Source organism: Camelus ferus, chromosome 14, assembly GCF_009834535.1.
Source record: "Camelus ferus isolate YT-003-E chromosome 14, BCGSAC_Cfer_1.0, whole genome shotgun sequence".
Lineage (NCBI taxonomy): Eukaryota > Metazoa > Chordata > Mammalia > Artiodactyla > Camelidae > Camelus > Camelus ferus.
This window is the reverse complement of record NC_045709.1, coordinates 26,415,663-26,435,049: the sequence shown is the minus strand read 5'-3', so window position 1 is coordinate 26,435,049 and position 19,387 is coordinate 26,415,663.

Here is a 19,387-nt window from a genome sequence, read left to right as displayed (position 1 = left end):
GAGAGGAGCCCCTCAGCACAGAGTGCCCAAGGGAATTCAGGGGGGGAATGCTGGAGAAATGGATTTCCTAATTCTACGTATGAAACCCTGCAGTCCCAGCCTCACCATGGAACCAGCATGTACGCAAGACACTCAAACCAGCAGAACCTTTGAGAAGGGATAGATCTGAACGACCAGCAATACACGGCAAGACAAAATACACCGTGTGAACCTCACCAGGTTGAATGATTGCTAAAATAAAAACATTCCGTGTTCTCCAGAGGATTAAATTAGAGCAGCATAATATTTACCATGTCCAGGATTCGATACAAGGTACTCAACATGCAGGGAACCTGGAGGTCTCACAACGTTGCATCGTGAGAGTGGGAGCAGTGTTCCTGGCCGCTCTGTACCCCAAACGGATGAGGAGGTTCTGAAGCGCACTTACTCTCTGCTTCGAGATCCTTCTGTTATCTGAGTTTCTCATCTACACCTGCTGTTTTATTCTCCCTCCTGGTGTAGTGTTTCCTTACGTGTTTTGTGTGTGAATTACAGGCTCATATTTGGCAGGGCTTTTGGCTGAGGAAATCATGTGTAGCCTGGGTGAGGCGATGTTCCTTCAAAGCAACCTTGCATTTGCCTCTACTAAGTGTCCCAGCAGTGTCAATGCCAGGGCTCTAAAACTCCGCTTGTTTCTCACCTTGACCAGAACATGCAGAAAGGACCAATTCAAACCGTAAACCCACATGAGCCTGTATTTATATACTTTCAAGCAACAGCACAAGACAATTGGTCAACTGGGAGAAAGCGTTTGCAATGGACATCACAGACAAGAGACCAATATCCCTCATCTATGAAGAATTCTTTAAAACTAAGAGAAAAATGAGGAAAAGATGGCAACAGATAATTCACAAAAATAAATAAAAATGATCCATAAACATGTGAGATGTTCCAACTCATTTATACTGAGGGAAATATGAGTTTAAACAGCTTTGAAATACCACTCCTCACCTATCAGGTTGGCAAAGATGGCAAAGTTTGACGACTTATTCTGCAGCCTGGGCTGCGAGGAAACAGGCACCCGCAGAGTCCGCTGTCAGCAGTGCGAACTGGCACAGCCTCCTGTGGGTTGTTTGGTGGTTCAAGCACAACCACTTATCTTTTGACTCAGCAATTTACTGTAGATACCTACCCTGAAGTTCCCCCTCCAACAATATGAAAATACACATGTCTCAGTTATCAATCCCAGCATTGTTTGTAAAATACTGGCAATTAGCTGAATGCCCAAATCTGAGAGTCTAAGAAACTAAGTATTTGTGGTTTGTTACCTCATGAATAAAGCAACTGTCAGTAAGTTCACATGGATATTAACACATAATGCAATAAACAAGTAGCACATGAAAAAATGCTCAACATCACTGATTATCAGAGAAATGCAAATCAAAACTACAATGAGATCACCTGACACCAGTCAGAATGGCCATCATTCAAAAGTCCACAAATGACAAATGCTGGAGAGGCTGTGGAGAAAGGGAACCCTCCTACACTGCTGGTGGGAATGCAGTTTGGTGCCGCCACTGTGGAAAACACTCTGGAGATTCCTCAAAAGACTAGGAATAGACTTACCCTATGACCCAGGAATCCTGCTCCTGAGCATATATCCAGAAGGAACCCTACTTCAGGATGACAGCTGCACCCCAATGTTCATAGCAGCACTATTTACAATAGCCAAGACATGGAAACACCCTAAATGTCCATCAACAGAAGACTGGATAAAGAAGATGTGGTATATTTATACAATGGAATACTATTCAGCCATGAAATACAACAACATAATGCCATTTGCAGCAACATGGATGTCCCTGGAGAATGTCATTCTAAGTGAAGTAAGCCAGAAAGAGAAAGAAAAATACCATATGAGATTGCTCATATGTGGAATCTAAAAAACAAGGACATAAATACAAAACAGAAACAGACACATAGACATAGAATACAAACTTGTGGTTGCCAAGGGGGAGGGAGGTGGGAAGGGATAGACTGGGATTTCAAAATTTGTAGATACTGACAGGCATATGTAGAATAGATAAACAAGATTATACTGTATAGCACAGGGAAATATATACAAGATCTTGTGTTAGCTCATAGCAAAAAAAAAAAGTGACAATGAATATATGCATGTTCACGTATAACTGAAAAATTGTGCTCTACACTGGAATTTGACACAACATTGTAAAAATGACTATAACTCAATAAAAAAAAGTTAAAAAAACCAAAGTAAAAAAAAAAGATTCAGTCTGTATCCTACTATATAGCACAGGGAAATATATTCAGTTTCTTATAACAACATATAATGGAAAGAATAGGAAAAAAATATATATGTATACGTATAACTGAGCTGCTTTGCTGTACACCTGAAACTAACATTGTAAATCAACTACATTTCAGTAAAAAACAAAGTTAAAAAAAATTAGTATATGAAGGGAGAAGAAAGAGTTCTCCCTCACAGCAGAATTCTAACTAATGAGTGTAGAAGGACTGATGGACACAGAAAAACACTTTCGGCAAATACTACAGTGATCGTTTTTGTAGGTAAGCAGCAATGGATGCTAAATTAATGGGTGAAAATAGGACGAGAAATACGGTATTTTCACCGTCTGAAAGTACCTCCCCTCAAGACACTAATTATCTACAAAGGCAAAAACTGTTTAACTTGGTTACGGAGAAGCCTGGTAGTCACCACCTTAAACAAGTGAGGAAGTAAATATCCCTGCTGAGAGATATGTCTGCATCAAGCACGATGTCCCGCGCTGCACAGACAAAGGCAGAGCATCATGTCCTCAGTGTTCTTGCCCAAAATGTCTAACCTGAGTCTGGTCGTGGGGAACATTCAGGCAAACTCAAACTGAAAGAGATTCTACAAAGGGACTAGACAGTTCTCTTAAAGGTCACAAAGGACAAGGGCAGACTAGGGCACCTCCCAGATTGGAGGAGACCTAAGGGACATGGGAAGTAAGGCAAAGTGGAACCCTGGAGCCAGAAAAAAAAAAATAGTAAGATAACCACCAAAGTCTGCATCAGGTCTGTAGGCTGCCTGCTAGTGTCCCTCAGTGGCAATGCCCCGTCTTCGTGACGGTGCTCTGGTTACGCCGGGTGTAACCCCAGGGGAGGCCAGGTGAAGGGAACGCAGGAAGCTCTTCGTGCCGCTTTCCCAGATTTTCTGTAAGCCTAAGGTGATTTCACAACGGAGACTCCATTTTAAATGCTCGCATTATCCTGCCTCACCCACACTGTTGCTTCCGCGTTGCTCGTTTTCCAGCCACGCCGCCACTGCCACCTGTGCGCTTGGGACGCTGGGTGCGCACACGCAGCCCACGCCCAGTTAATCAGTAGCTGCAGACAATCTGCCCGTGGCCAACAACACTCTGCAAAGAAGCATCTTTGTTCAGATGGACCATCGTAGTCTTTGCTGAGGGTGACCGTCCTCCATCCCGCCTGTGCCCGCTTCGGCCAGGAGGCTCTTCCACGAATCTTGGAGACGTCACCCGCACCCAGGTGCCATGACCCGTTTGCCCGCTAACTGGCACGTCAGACTTCCTGCCTGTGGCTACGTCGCCTTCCTCGGAGCGGTCCATCCAGGCTTCTATCATGACCCAACTAAAAGGCTAAGGCTTTTGTCTCCTCCGGCAAAGCTCCAACCACCTCTTCACACACCTGCATCAGTCCTGCTTGGGTGCCAGTTCCCAGTCCACCTCCAGCCTGAAACATGACACGGGGCAGTCTTTAACAGAGTGGTGCCTCCGCTTCTCCAGCTGGGAAATACAGGATGGGACTAGAGGGACTATATTCTCTAGCCAGATGGACCTCATCCTCCTTCGCTGCATGGAAGTTCCTGCCAGCACAGGACATCTTCCCCAGGCGAGTCACACCCAGCATGGTCTGAATGGTTAAGATGAAATGACGCCGTGAACGCGCTGTTCGGCCAGCCTCGGCACCCACCTGGTCTGCCCTCCTCCCACTCACACCTCTCCTCAGGTGCTGCTGCCTCAGGAGCAGAATGTCGCTTAGGAAGAGGAGGAAGCGTGGGTCAGAGGCGGCTCTGCCTGCCTGCTGCAGAATCACCAGCGCTGCCTGTGTGTTTTTAACTCCACCGCCTACACCTTACAGGTGGGAATTACACATGCTCTGTTGGCACATGCCAAGGGGGCCCTCGGGCTGTGGACGCGGGTCTTGGGGGAGCACAGCCTACAAGCCTTCCCAGAGACCAAGGGCCCCTTCGCTATTCTGTCCGAGCCAAAGCGTTTCCAGTTAGTGAGGGGGGCAAACTGCTGACCTGAAGTGCCCGGCTTGCAGTCCCCTGGCCCTAGCATTCTTTTAGGAAACTTAACAACAAATTTTTTGGCCCCTGGCCTTGTGACATGAGGAAGCTGGATGAGGCGTGCGCCTCAGAACCAAACCCACAACGGTTGACAACGTCACTCCCCAGTGCCTGGCTTCTGTGGGCAGGAGGGCAGAGGCAGAGGAACAGGGCATCACGGGGGGCCGGGTCTGGCCTCCTTCCACGTGCCGCATGTGTCTGTCTCATGCACACGTCGCCACCTTCTCTCTGGGTCACCAATGGCCTGGGCTTGTGCCAGCGAGCAGTGTCTGTTTGCCAAGAGGCTGGTGGGTCCAGACAGGCCCAGGGGGCCGCCACCCGCCCCTGCTCCTGGGGAAACCCCCTGCGGGCAGCTGCACCAGAGGTGGGGTATGTGCCAGGAGCAGGGAGAGAGGTTCTGCTCACAGAGGTGCTGCTGATAAGGCACCTCCTCCCCCGCCCCTCCACCCCGGGCATCCTGGGCTCAGCTTCACCGAGAGCAGCTCACAGGAGAGAGCGGAGCGGCCTCCACACAAGGGCAGCTCAGGGACCCTGCGCTCTGTCCCCTCAGCCTCCCAGGTGCCACCTTCCTCCTGCCTCCAGACTGCAGTCAGCCTCTGTTTGCCCCCAAATTCCCTTCTAGGCTGGTCTTCGCCTGTCCTGCTCTGAACTCATATCTTACCTCTGTTTTCCCTCAGTCTCTAGAGAGACTGGTCTCGCTTGGGGTCAGGAGCGAAACAGGGGCACCAACAGATTCACTGGCATTAAAGCTGGCGCCGGCCTCTGGGGGCCCAGATCCACCGAGTGCAGGTGCTCAGAGAGCCCCGTGCCGGGGGGGGGGGCGGTTTGGGGAGGGGGGGGTGGCGGCCCAGCCTCAGGGCAGCCCCGGGACTGGGAGGAACTTGATCAGCCCTGTCCGCCCCGTGGCAGGCTTGGGGGTCTCATGGTCCCTCTGAGGACCCTGATGGGTGGGTGCCTTCTCTGATGGGGCTCACCTTACCCTGTCCTCTGTCCCCCACCTCTGACCCCAGACTCAGACCTTCCCGTAACTCTCACGCTTAGCCTGTCCCAGGATGTTCAAGCCATTCTTACTTCCTCCTGCTTCTTCAGGGAACGCCACAGGTGCGATGCTGAGCGAGTGTGTCCCTGAGGCCACTCCAGCTCAGGGTCAGTCCCTTCAGCATGGACTCACCCTGCGACCTCTCCTATTGTGGGCCCACTGCCAAAAGGATGTCCAGCTGTATTTAGTTTATAACCATCAGGTTCCGTAGAAGTCGAGGACTGGAACACATCCAGAGGTATTATAATGTTAACTGTAGTTGGAATCCTATTCCTGTTCAATCTTCCAAAACTGAGAGGCAGGCTCAATGGAAAGACTGGGGAACAGACAGAAATGCAGGTTCCTGGCCCCCATCTGCAGAGACGCTTGGTCAAGCCCGGGAATGTGTATTTGAGTCAGCTCCCCTCCTGCGCGCCTGGTGCACCGTCAGCCTTGCGAGCCGTGACCTGGTCCCCCCCAGTCTAGGGCCCAGCATGGGTCTCACCTGGGGGCCCCAGGAGCTGCAGGTGCCCCCTTCCTCCTGCTTGGTCTTTAGGGTAAAAAGAAGCTGTTATCCTGCAGGACGCGGGCCCCTCGGCCTCGGAGGCTTGGCACACTGGTCTTTATTCTAGCAAGCACACCAGTCGGAGGGACGCTTTTCCCACTCCCTGGGGACACCCCTGGGGGACACTCCGGGCTCTCCCCACCTCACCTGCCCTAGGGGAGGAGCACTGACTTAACTGAGAGTCTGGGAGGGAGTGGGCATCCACCTACCCACGAGACAGCATCTCGGTCTGCTCCTCCCGGCTCCAGTTGCCCAGGGTCAGACGCACGGGCAGGGGTGGAGCTGGTGTTCCCCAGCCCTGACAGAGGCGGGAAACCAGTCCAACCCAGGTGGAGCAGCCGCGCCTCCAACTACTCTGTTCCCCCTCGTGAAGGAGGCGTCCTGCCTGCATCTGTCTGTCTGTCCTCCTACCACGCCTGAGCTCAGGCAGGAACTGCCCGGCTGCGTTTACCGTTATAGAAGAGTTTGCCTTTTTCCCCAGCAGAGAATTTCTTTTCATGCTCCATCTTCTTAGTGTTGGCCTTATTATGGGCTTCTTTGGTGAAGAGCATGGAAAAAAGGAGGGAAAACATAACGTACACGCTTAGGAACATTTTCTTCTGTGCTGCACTTTAAGACACTAGGCTGGAATGCGAACACAGTTTTCAGCTTCCGCTGACAGTGTGCTTTGGCAAGTTCACGTGTCAACAGTCAGGCGTCCCCTGACCTCCCCGAAGCCCGCTGTCTGGGCCTCAGCAGATGCTGGGTGAGCTAACCCTCCGGACTGGAATTTACATCAGGACACCACACTTCCAGGAAATGCTGACCGACCCCCTCTCCCCACGCTGCTACTGAATGCATTTTCACCCACCCCTTGTGGATTCTGACACAGGGCTCTCGCCTTAGCCAGGGTCAACCAGATGTTCCGTCCTGGACCTCACTGTGCTGTTTCCTCATCTGTGTGTTTGGACCCTATGAAGCCGCACTTTGGAAAGCGTGCTGCTTTTGTTCACTGCTAGCTGTGTGTTCCTGGGCCCGTCCTCCTTCAGGCCTGCCTCACCCCTGTCGGGTGGGGTCACGGTCACTGCCCGGCTCTTAGGAGGCTGCGGTGAGCATCCGACGTGCTGGGTAGCTGATGCTCCTGTTCCCGTGTGCCCCGTGGTCCCGCAGTGGCCGAGCCCCACCTGCCCCCCAAGCACGAGGCCTTTCATGCACGGGCACCAGAGACCACCCAGAATAAAGGGAGGTGGTCTCTGCCCGGCTGGGCTTGACCTCCCCAGTCTCGGGAGGAGCACGGCAATGTCTGGGACACGTTCCCTCTCGTCTCCACCTGCGTCTGCCCCGGAGGCAGCCGGCCTCCGAGGGCGCTGACCTGACGGGGCTGCGCAGGCCCCTCGGGCTCCGGGATGCCGCACAGCTGTACTTACTTTTTCTCTTTGTTGCAGCCTTTGTTGATTTTACTAGCGGTCTTTGTGTTTCAAGGAATGTTGATTTGTTTGGATCCAAAATGTCTTCGACTAGAATTTCATCTTGGGAAAAGCACATAAGGACAGTTAAAGCCGAGACGCAGGGCCTAACCCTCTGCTCTACGGGGACCTATGGCCGTCAGCTATCGGCGGACCGGAACAGAACACAGCGAACTCCGTGGAGGTGGAATTTGGTTTCTAAAGAAGCTTGTCTGGAGTTCTAAAGAAACTCCCTGAATAATTTATGAAAACCTGAGGTCATCCAGGTACCTGGACAATAAACTGCCCGCCCACCCCTTACCCCTCCAGAGGTACGGTGCTGGGGACCTGGCCCCGGGCATGGTTGTAATTCTCCTTCCTGCCCCACTGCTGTCCTGTCCGCTCTCTGAGACCCCCCTGTGCTGTCCCTGAGCAGGCGGGTGAAGACTCTTTCCTGACCTCTACCTAACGCAGCCGTGTTTCCTCCCTTTACATCCTCTGACCGCTCCCAGGAAGCTTCTAACGCATGAGTCCTGGACTTTGTGTCGGGCAGCCCAGACCACACTCTGGTTCTGCTCTCACCAGCTGTGATCTTACACAAGTTTCTCCCGGACCTTGAGTTTCTTGTCTGTAAAATGGGGTCTGTGTTTATCTCATCAGGCTTTTTATGGGGTTCAAATAAAGCAGGGCATGCGGGAGGCGCCCAACGCACTCTGGGACCCTGGTGGAGGCTGAGACAATACACAGCAAATGGATGGGGGTGAGTCCTCATCCCTGCTGCCCAGTGGTCACGCCGACCAGCCGGTCCACACGCTGGGTTTCTGCTGATGTGAACCCAGCACAGGGGACCAACCTGCCTCAGTCTGCCCTGATTTTCCTCTTGTACATGAAGGTCCCACATCCTGGGAGCCGTCAGTCCTGGCAAAGCGCCGTCTGGTCCCCGGTTCCAGCTCACGTGGGATACTCAAGTCGGGGGAGAAGACCGGAAATACCACAGGACACAGACATCACCGGCAGGGCGGGGAAGCGCTGGCCCATGTGCGGCCGCGCCACCCTCCTCGGACCAGAACCTGCCTGGGGCAGTGCACCAGCGGGGTGCTGAGACCCCTGCAGCCGGTGGGCTATGGACGTGCAGAGTCTGGACCTGCACCCCGCTTCCTCCTGCCCTGGAAGTGGCCCTGGTATCTGGAGCTGTGGACGCCATCTGGGACGTGGGGCACCAGCGGGAGGGCCGGCCAGGGTGACCTCAGGGACACGGCCTCATGCGGTGGAACCGCTGGTGCCACAGGAGCACGACCCCACGTGGCTGAGCTGCCCCGGGCTCCGCTCGGGAAGCCGGTCGAGTCTCAGCTGGTGCAGCTGCTCTAGCAACACCTTGTAAACGACCTTGGCCCCTTCTCTGGGCAGCTGCCGGGCGGGAGAACCCATTCTAGGTCCCTAAACCGTTGTGGTGTCTGGTTAGATTTGGGGTTACAGAGAAGGGTGGATACTCATGAGAACCAGAAGCATGTATTGAGCACCTGCTGTATACCAGGAACAGTCCAGGTGCTGGAGGGTCGAGGATGGCCCCGCCTGGGACCCTGGTCTCTGTCTGGAGCAAACCAGCCGGGCGTGAGGGCACGACCTCGAGAGACAGGCCGTGCACAGCCCTTCGGCTGTAACAGAGCCACCCCTCCCCAGGGCTGGGGTGGGGGGCCCCGACGCGGGTGGGCCAGGCAGGGGGCAGGGCTTGGCTGACCAGCAAGACAAGTGAGTCCCCCGGGAGTCAGTCTGCCCTGCAGGAAGCCAGGAGTGACTTACTGGGGACCCCTAGCCCTGGCTGTCCCCCCAGCACCTCCCCCAGGACACCCCTGAGCTGTCCCATCACCTCCCCAGGACACCCCCAAGCTGTCCCCCCCGGCACCTCCCCCAGGACACCCCCGAGCTGTCCCCCCGGCACTGCCCCCAGGACACTCCTGAATCCTCTTGCCCACCGTGAGCCTCCCCTCCCCGCCTGCCTGGGTCTCTGACCCACACACGTGACGGGGCTGAGCCCTGTGCAGCGAGCTCTGGTCCAACAGCCTGGGCTGTTCTCGTGGGGTCCTCTTTGCTTATTCCCAGAGGCAAGGATTTCTCACTTTTAAGGTGTTCTGCTTTCTACCTGGGGGGGGGGCACTGCAGTCCCCCTGCAGGGTTAGCTTGCTGAGCCCAGAACACCACCGGAAGTCCCAGTGACTCGATTCTTTCTGAACTTTCCCCAAAGGCTGCTGGGGCTCCGGGCGGTGGGCCCCACGGACGGAGCGAGTACCGTGTCAGGACTCTAGTCCCCACGTACAGTGACTGTCAGACCCGCCAGGACGTGCGGGTCCTCGTCACAGCCACTCCCTGACCTGGTGGAGCTGGATGCTTCCCGGACAGTCCACCTGACCACCTGGCTGGCCCTGGCGCTTCTGACCGTCCCGTCCGACCACACGCAGCATCATTAAGGGGGTCTGACTCCCCCACCGCACCCGCCTGCGCGGGGCCGTGGGGACGTGATTCCAGCCTCAGGTTAAATCACTTCCCTCCACCCTGTGCCACTAGCACGAGGTCACCCGGGAGACGCCCAGTGACGGTCACCCGACCCGTCCAGGTACAGCCAGAAGTTTGGTAAGAGGAGGTTCCTTACCGAATACGCCGGGTATATCCTCTAGATTTTTTGAGCTCATTGTTTCAGTAGTTGGACCTGGGGGCAGGGAGGGGAGGGAAATAAAAACCCTAATAGTTTAACAAAGTTCATTGAATCAGCACTGACGTCCCGCTACATAGAGTGGTGTTGCGGGGCCCAGCAGCCCGCTCTCGGGGAAGGAGCCCGGCACAGGGTTCCTGGGCCTCATCTGGGAAGCAGGGAAGGTGAGGACACACGCCATGTGCTCGTGCTGGAGCTGACACCTGCGCCCCCAGGCAGCACTGGCTGGCACCGTCCCGACCCTCGGGGTGGGGGGGACCAGCGTCTGGCTCCCAGGACGGCCGCGCCCTGCCCGTGCTCAAGGGACAAGTGAGGAGGGACACGCCTGTCCTGTAGTAACCTCACTCTGCCTCCTGCGTGGCCGCTTCCAGCCAGGAGCGCGTCCAGGTGCTGAGGGATGTGATGTGGAGAGTGTACGTGGCCATGGGCCGGGTGCCTCTCTAGTGGGCGGGGGACCCAGAGAGACTGGCCGCCCGCCTGCTGGCTCCTTCCATAAGCAGAGCGACTCCGGGTGGCCCCAGTCCCACGGGGGAGCTGACCGCAGAAGTCAGTCCTCCTGGGGTCCCTGGAGTCCGGTCCTGGCCTCAGGCCTGCCTGGCCCGGCCTGTGCCGAGGCCCAGCCGGCGCGCGGCCACTCCACCACCAGGAGGGCCTCGCATTCCCCCTGAAGCTGGGTGTCCGGGTCCCCCGCCTCCACTCCAGGTCAAGATCAGCCTCCTCCTCCGGCCCTGGGGAGCGGGGGCAGACCAGAGAGCCGACGGCCACCCTGAGGACCACTGGGCAGGGCCGGCTTCCCCTTGCCGCGCACGGAGTGCTCAGGTGGCATCTGCAGACACTCAAGTCCCAGCACTAAACCAGTGACGACGCTGATTTTCAAATGGCTTTAATGATGGACAATCTGCATACCAATGGGCTCATCTGCACACACGAGGGCTTAGAACAATGCGGGGAAACAACACAAAAAGGTCTGCGCTGCGATGACAATCGCTTCCCAGCATGCTGACCTCCGTAAACGGGCAAACAAAGTACAGTTCTCTTTGGAGGCGACATTAATGAGTCATTGCGAATGGGTACAGCTGCTAGTGCAAGCACTTTGTCAAAAACACTCTTTTCATGCTGTGTGTGTCCCTAATTACACTGGAGGCATTGTGCCAGCCCGGGAGCGTATGCAGACAAATATTTATGCTTTGTGATATCCGCCCGGGTTCTGAAGTGCATTGTCAAGTGTGGCTGTTCCCTCTGCTCTGCCTGTTGCCGCCTCTTCCTTACTCAGTTTTCCACCGGCCCTGTGCCCGCCTTCCAATGTCCCACTGCTCTTTCTCCGTATTTGCACAGTGCACACCCTGGCCACCGGGAGAGGCTCACTGTTGAGTTCTGCGGTTGCGCGCTGGCTGATCTGGGGAGGACAGGGGGTCCCCTCCTCCCGCAGGAGGCCCAGGGCTGCTGCTCCCCTTCCTGCCTCGTGGTCGGGCCAACCCCGGGCCCACCGAGGCAGGAGTCCGAGCAGAGAGAACCATTTCCCATCTGCCTTTAGCTGCTCTCCAGCTGAGAAGCCCTTGAAGGTCACCCAAGGGCGTCTGTGTCTGGACGGGAGATGGGGCGGGCTCTGGGGCTGCGTCCAGAGCGCTCAGTGTAACCCGTGCGTGGGAGCAGTTCCCGAGGGCACTGGGAGCCGGACCGTTGGAAAAGGAACGGGCAGCTGAGGGCGTGCAGCGGCGGGGGTGACCACCTCCCACCTGTCACAGACCCTCTGATGCCCAGCACCCGAAGGGCACTGTCCTCAGTAAATGTCTCAAAACTCAGCATCTTGAGGAGAGGCAGCTGGAAATATTAGCTGCTTCGTGACACAGTCAGGCGGGGTGACCACCTGCCTTCCTGCTCAGGCCCAGGCCAGGCTGGGCCGACCCCCAGTTAACTTGGGCACCGCCTGCTCCTCCAGCCGGGGAGCTGGGCGGGGGGAGCCTGTCAGCGCCCCTGTCCTTGAGCTCGTCCCTGGTGACCCCCGGGGAAGGAGGGAGGTGGCCCTCGGGGGAGCAGGGGAGCAGGGGACCTGGGCTCACAGCCTCCGGGCAGGAAGAGGGGGTCATGCAGGCCCCGCCCCTCTCTGCACCTGCTCAGCCAGGGAGTCACATTCCGGGGAAGTCATCGTCCACTGTCCCCTTCCTCAGCTCCTGAGAGGTCAGGACAAGTGGCTGGAGCCAAAGGCACGCGGGGCCACTGGGCTGGGATTCGAACCCACCACCTGTAAAGGTCGTTCTGGGACCTGGGGGAGGTTTGAGTGTGGTCGGTACTGGGAGCTGCAGGGAGTTTTAATTTTATAAGTGTGTTAATGACACTGTAGGAATGTGGAATAAAAATGCCTTATGTAAGTAAGGCAGCGTCTGCGGGAAATGATGAGACATCTCGGACGGAGCTGAAACACTCCGGTAACAACAGAAGCGCGAGTGTGCCTGTGCGCGCGTGAGGAGGACAGGACTGAAACCGGGTGCTGGACTTTGCTCCCACCGTCCCTCTAATTTGGGGCTAGTTAGAAAATTCCTGTAACAAAAAGTTAAAATACATACTGTATGCTACCCTCCCACGGAGGTTTAGGTCTGAAAAATTCTTCAAACATAGAACAACTTTTCTACTTGCTCCATTCGCCCGCGAATAAATGGTGATTTCGGGGAGGCGCCCTGGGGGGAGGCGTGGCCCCCGTTTTCTACAACAGCCCCCGTGACGGTACCTGGAAATAACCTTATCGGCTGGAGCTCAGCTCCCCGCCAGCAGCAGAGCAGCAGGACAAGGACGGCCACTCCTGAACTAGCTGCCATGGTCCCTCCGCTGCAGGAGGAGGCCCCTCTCCTGAAGGGCCCTCGGCTTTTCCCGCCTCGGTCTCCAGGACACTGTGGAATGTCCGGGCTGTGTGACATCACAGTGGGAAGCGAGCCTGGCCCTGCCTGTGTGTGTGGTGGGGGACCGCTGTGCTCAAGGTCTGTACCGGGAAGGAGGGGGGCGGCTGCTGGGGCCTGAAGTGGAGGTCGCCTCTGCTCACGCCTGTTTCCTGTTCTGGTTCCTTCCTCAGTGCTGGACAGCCTTTGGTGACTTTCACAGCTCACCTAGAGGCTTGTTAGATGTGCAGAGCTCAGGACCCAGCTCTGATCTCCTGAATCCAAATCTGCGTCTTCACCCGATCCCCAGGAGACACACGAGCACAGTAAAGATTTCTAGACGTCGAGCACAAAGCATCTTCAGATGGAGTAGGGGCAGGCCGACACTCTGACAGATGCTCCTGGTTGGCAGTTTGAATGTCTCTGGTGAGGCCCCCAGACCCCCTGGTGAACTTGAACTTCCTGAGTGGCCCACACGGCAACAGACACGAAGGTCACCCAGACGTGAGCTGCTGTGGTGACTTGTCTGAAGTTTGTATCAGGTTGTCCACCTTTAACTTGCACGGCTTCAGGAGAAGGGCAGGTTTCATTTTAGTGATTCAAATCAGATGGGAAAAAATTGGAAACATTAGTTTGGAGAGTTGTAGCCAGACATTGGAGAAAATGAGAAGAATTCAGAATCCAGCCCAGTTTTAATTTTTTCCAGCTCTGCCACCCAGTGAGATTACGGTAGAAGAGGAGAGAGACTGAGCACATGTGGGCTGGGGCTCTGCCTCTATTAGGGTCATGGGTGGGGTGCTTAGGGGTTTGTGGGTTCACTCTTTATTGTAAATTTAAAACATGGGAACAGGAGTTCGGGCACGGGACGGGAGAAGCTGGTCCCCCAGAGGGTCAGCTATCCAGTGACCCAGGGCTTTCTGACAGGGGAACTCCACAGGTGAGAGAAAAAGGGCTTAAGAGAAAGAGGAAAAGGCGTCTTTCAGTTTGGAAAAACAGAACATTCAAGAACCTGCAGTTTCAAACAAAAAACCCCACAAAAATCATGACCACTCTCAGTCAGTTCATTAAGTCCCGTGTAATTAATTCTTGTTCTGCTCGATCTTGGGTCAGCAGTTCTATGACTCTGTCAGCTTCTCCGTTAGTTCTGAAGATTTTTTACCCAGTCTGGTGGTATAATCTTAAAGTTGTCTGAGCAGTGTCACCAGGAGCCTGTCCTCCCAGAGAGCATGTCCTTCCACAAGTCCTTCACAAGTCTCAAGTCTTCTCTGTTGAAAATGAAGAACTCTGGCCTGTAGTTGATCACAAGAGCATTCGGAGTGAAAAATGACAAAACGCTTAAAAGGACCCTGGTTTACAACGTGGTGAGGATTTGCAACTGACAAGGCAACTTGGTTGTCCCTGTGACATCAACATGTTAAGAGGAACGACTGGTAACATTATATTAGGACAAACCATGGAAAGCAAGGATGCTGTCAGACTTCTAGGAACTTCACACAATTTCTGAAACAACAACATTTCATCCTTACAAATATAACCTAGAGAAGATTAAGCATCACTTTTCAATCGAGAATGTTTCCAACACAACTTAACGTATCAAGCAAACCTTGTTAGTTTAGCAACTCTCTTTTTACAAAGTGAGAGACCAAATCCTTTGAGATCTTTTGGGATCCTCTGGGAAATTTCATAAAGTCTCAAGGTCAGGAAGATGACATTTGGAATTTGATTTTGGGAAGTTGTCCAAAATGCCAAAAGGTTTGAACATTTGATTAAACAGGATCACAGATCACTATAAAACAATACTTACTCACTTAAGCAAAGTGACAATAAAAGATTTCAAAAGAAAAAATATTAGGAGATAATGTGATTGCTTAAAAAAAAAACTTAGCATTTTCAACATTGGGAAGACTCAGCTTTCTTTAACAATCAAAGACATGGCAAAGACAACCCGAAGGGCACAGAATCTTCATCTCCTGTGTGGAGTGTTCAGACGGTAAAGCAAGACTTTCACACAAAACCTCTCACTAAGAATGGTCCAATACTGAAGATCGTCATTCTAAGTGAAGTGGACGGGAAACAGAAAGAAAAATGCCACATGATATCACTTATAGGTGGAATCTAAAAAAATGAAAACAAAAATAGGGGGAAAAAAAAGAATGGTCCAATAATCCAAGACAGCTGTTACCCCAGATCGCATGAACTTGAAAACACTTGGGCGAGCTCCTGTACTGCTAAGAATTTTAGGAATATTTAATTTGTATAAATAATTATTTTTCCCTAAGCCAATTAAAACAGAGCTCTTCAAGAGTTTTATAAGTTAAGTTGGCAGCAGCCTCCTGAGATAGAAGAAGCCACACACGCACAGCACGTATAAACACAGACGGATGCTGTCAAACAGCGGTCGGTATTGGCGCTGCAGAGAACAAAGAGCTTTATTTGGGGTCTTTAAGAATTGCAACTTGAGGGACACAGATTCAGGTGAAACTACAGGAGTGTTCCAGGGAAGAGGAAGCGTCAGGGGCTTCTAAAGGCAAAAAGCCACAGGGCTGTTGAAGTTGTCTGGCAAGAGTTGTAATTGACTCTGACAGAAGAGAGGAAATATTTGTCCTTAGGGGATGGGCTGTCAAAAATTATTTAGGGCAAGGGTCTGATAAGTATCTTGAGTTTCTAGAACACTGCAGATGTTCTGGATGCCTGCGTCAAGACGGTAAGTGGTCAGAGTTGAGATTCCATCTGGGCTGAGACACGCATAAGCCCCACCTCCCCAGGGGCCTGCAGCTCCGTTTCAGAGGCTCTCCTGGCAACACCAGCGCCATTTTGATCTTCCTTTGACAAAGCAGGTAGAAGTCTCCTGTTACTAGAGAACTAGGGCAATTTCCTCCTCGTGTTCTCCTCCTTTTTTGCAAAGGAGGAAGTTCCTCTGGAAAAGAAGCAGGACAGCCCCTTCACGGTGTCCAGCATTTTGCAGTGCCTGCAAGCATCCTGAGTGCGGGTGGTGAGAAGGCTGGGTGGTCCTTGGGTGACTTCTGAAGCCACACTTCTGCTCTGTAAAGATTCGAGGAGTAAGACAAAGACTGTTCTTTCTAATTCTTCAGAGAGCTGGGCGGCAGCCTCAGTGATGACATTAGCAGATCTTCCTGCCCATCCAGCCACACTATTTTGGATTTGCTTTTTTTTAATACCAGAAAGATTTTTAACAAGGCAGAAGTCAAAGGATTCCAACGCCCGGGAGCCTCTGATTTAATTCCCGGTTTCTGTAAATCCCTCCACAAGTGGCTTCAGGTTGTCCTCCCCTCCCTCTGAGTATGTGGTCTAAGCCTCTTCCTCAGGGTCCCACTGGGCCATCCTCTGGCAGCAGGCCCCAGGGGAGGGTCTTTTGTTCTTTCGTCTGGGGTAGGGGGTGGCTTCTCCAGGGAGCATCTGGCCCGCTGAACGTCTCCAGCCGCCCGGTGTGGAGGAAAGCCCTGAGAAGCCCACCCTCTGATGGGGCTGTAGATGCTCATGGGTGTTTTCGGCTCTAAATTTGGTAGAACCTTCTGAGAGGGAAGCAGGGAATGCAGGGAAAGGGCTTTACAGTTTCAGAGACCTGCTACTGTCCCGGGGACACGGGGTCTCTGTGGTGGGGGCCGGGGAGGTCAGGCTGCACCCGCACTGGGCACTGGGGGCCGGCGCTGATGCCGTCTGATGTCAGAGCAGCAGGAAGTAAGTGGAATGCCTTCCTCTCGGAAGGTCCGGACATCAGCATTCACGTAAATCTGCCTCGTGCCTGGAGGTCAGGCCCAGCGCTCTCTGGAGCCCCTGCGAGGGAAGAGACGGTAAAAGCAAGGCAGTGGAGTGGTTGAGGTATTTTCTGGGCAAGCTGGGAATTTTCAGGGGTTAAAGGAAATTGTTGAGGAGGTGGGTCCGGATGTGGAGGAGAGGGATTTGAGGTCAGGGTCCAGAGGGTCTAAAGGTCTTCTAGAGGGTCAAGGATGGGTGAAGGGGAGAGGAGGAGGGAACTCACTGAGGGTGTGGATTTTAACTGGTTCTGTTGATGAAAGGTTAATCAGTTGATCTAAGAAAGAAATGGAAAATTTTATTCAATCCAAATTTGAGGTTTATGACCCGGGAAGAGCATTGCAGAAAGCTCTGAAAATGCTAGTTGAAAGTCAAGGTGCAGTTACGTGAGTTTTTTCAGACGGGGGCTGTACATCAAACGACATATTAGTGACAGTTTCCTGGTGGGTCACGTGACCCCTTATGAGCTCAAGAAGGAATGTTATCTTTTAAAGGAGTTGTCTTGATGATGGGGATGGAGAGGTGCATACAACTCAGTGGTAAAGAGTGTGTTTAGCATGCACAAGGTCCTGGGTTCAATTCCTCATACCTCCATTAGAAAAAAAAATTTTGTTTAATTATATACACATTTCAACAAACTTTCATCCTAGTATTTAAAACTTCATTCCTCTTTAATTACTCAAATGTCATTTTTTGACTTTTAAAGTCACAGTTATATTTTCTTTTAAAATAAGTTCTTTTTCTGCTCTTTAAAAAAATGAAACTTGCTATATGTGTAAGAACTCATGACCAATAATATCCTTAACATCCTTGACATCCTTGACGGTCCTTGACAATCCGATACCTTTCCTATAGCCATAAACATCAGGTGCCACCGAGCTGTATTAACAGGAGCTTATTAGACAAAGAAAGTGCTTAAAAGTGAAAGTAAAATCAATCTTTGGGGGCCTTTATGACATCTTTCTTTAGTTAAACTTAATTTTAAGATCATCACAGATCCACATGCAGTTATAAGAAATAATCCAGAGAAATACCACATGCCCCTCAGCCAGTGACCCCCAATGTCCACATCTTGCAAAACTAACAAAGGGTCACAGCCATTGGCACTGATATCAAGGCACAAGACATTTCCATGGATTTCATGGACCACACGGTCCCTCATCCACACACCTGCTTCCTCCTGCCCACCCTCCTTAGTCCCCAGAAATCGCACCTCTGTCCTCCATTTCTTCTGTCACTTCAGGAGTGCTAGACAATGAGTCAGGTGGTGTGTGACCTCTGGGGACTGGGCTTCCTCACCTGGCCTCGCTCTCTGAAGGTGCCACCCAGCTTCTGCATGCTGGCAGCCCGTTCCTGCCTCCCGCCTGGCATCCGGCAGGAGGCATGGGGATGGGAGCTGGTTTAAGGAGGCAGGGAAGGGCTGAATGAATGAACCCTCTGGTAGCTAGCTAGGATGACGAGCCAGTCTTTTAAATGGATTCGTGACAAGGTATATAGTCTTTCTTTCTTGCCTGTGACAAATTGAGTTTTTTTTTTTAATAGAAAAATTCATAGCTAAATTTAACTTTGAGGCCATTAACTGGGAATAAGAAAAAGGATAGAAATTTTTAAAAGAGCCATTAAGTAGATGATTATATAACATTTGAATTTAAATTGCTTCTTAAAAACTCTACTGCTAGGCTTTAAAAAGCCTTAGAAAGCTATTTTCGTAGTTTTTTTTTTAAACCTGTGCTTTGAAGGAAGAAGAATGAATGAATGTTAAAAGATATGTTTTTTACACACCAGTTATTTTAAAATTAAACTTAGAATTCCTAATTCTTTGTGCTTTCTATGCATTCTGCTCCACACCTATTAGTAATTCTAAACATCTAGCAGTATTTGGGAGAAAAAAAAATATCATGCTTTAACTCTGGCCTACTGCCCCCCTCCATGGCCTGCCTGTGTCTGTAGGAAGACAGAGGATGCCAGGCCCCCCGGATCCGGCTTTGCCTGGCCTCCACTCAGGCCCCCCCAGGGTGTGCTCTGCAGGGCTGGAGTCAGGGCAAGAGCGTCTGGGACGAGGAGGAGGCCTTCTCCGTCCCTCACCTGCTCGCTCCCCCCTCACCTGTGAGCACAGGTCCACAGGCCGCGGGCTCCACCTCGCCTGGTTCTCCCCTCTGGCTTCCTGGCTGGAGGAGCGGACTCTGGGGTGTTAGCCTCTGAGGTCCAGCAAGTACCGCTGTCCTTTCTGCCCGGGGTCCCGACGGCTGCGCCCGGGGGTGGCGGAGCGGCACACACCGGAAGCACAGGCCACATGGGTGCAGCGAGGACGCCCACCAGGGCCCTGGAGCCGACCAGCTTGGCCCCGAATCCTGCCCCTTCTCCCCCCGACCGGGACTGTTTAACTTCCCTTGGCCCCCGTTTTCCTGCCTGTGCGGTGGTGACAAGTCCTGCGTCGCGGAGCCTTCGGGAGATTTAAGCCGGGTGCCGGGGGTCGGAGGCTGGCGTGGTGAACCTCCCGGCGTGACGTCTGCTGTAACCGGGCGTCTGGGCCCCTCGTTCCCCAGCCTTACTTTCTTTCCCCACCTCGGCTTTTAGGACGGGTGCTTTAGGGAGCTGAGGTGGGCCTCGCAGCTGCTCCTTCGGCAATACCCTCAGAGGCCCTGAAAGAAGCTCTAAGGGGTCGTAGGACAGAT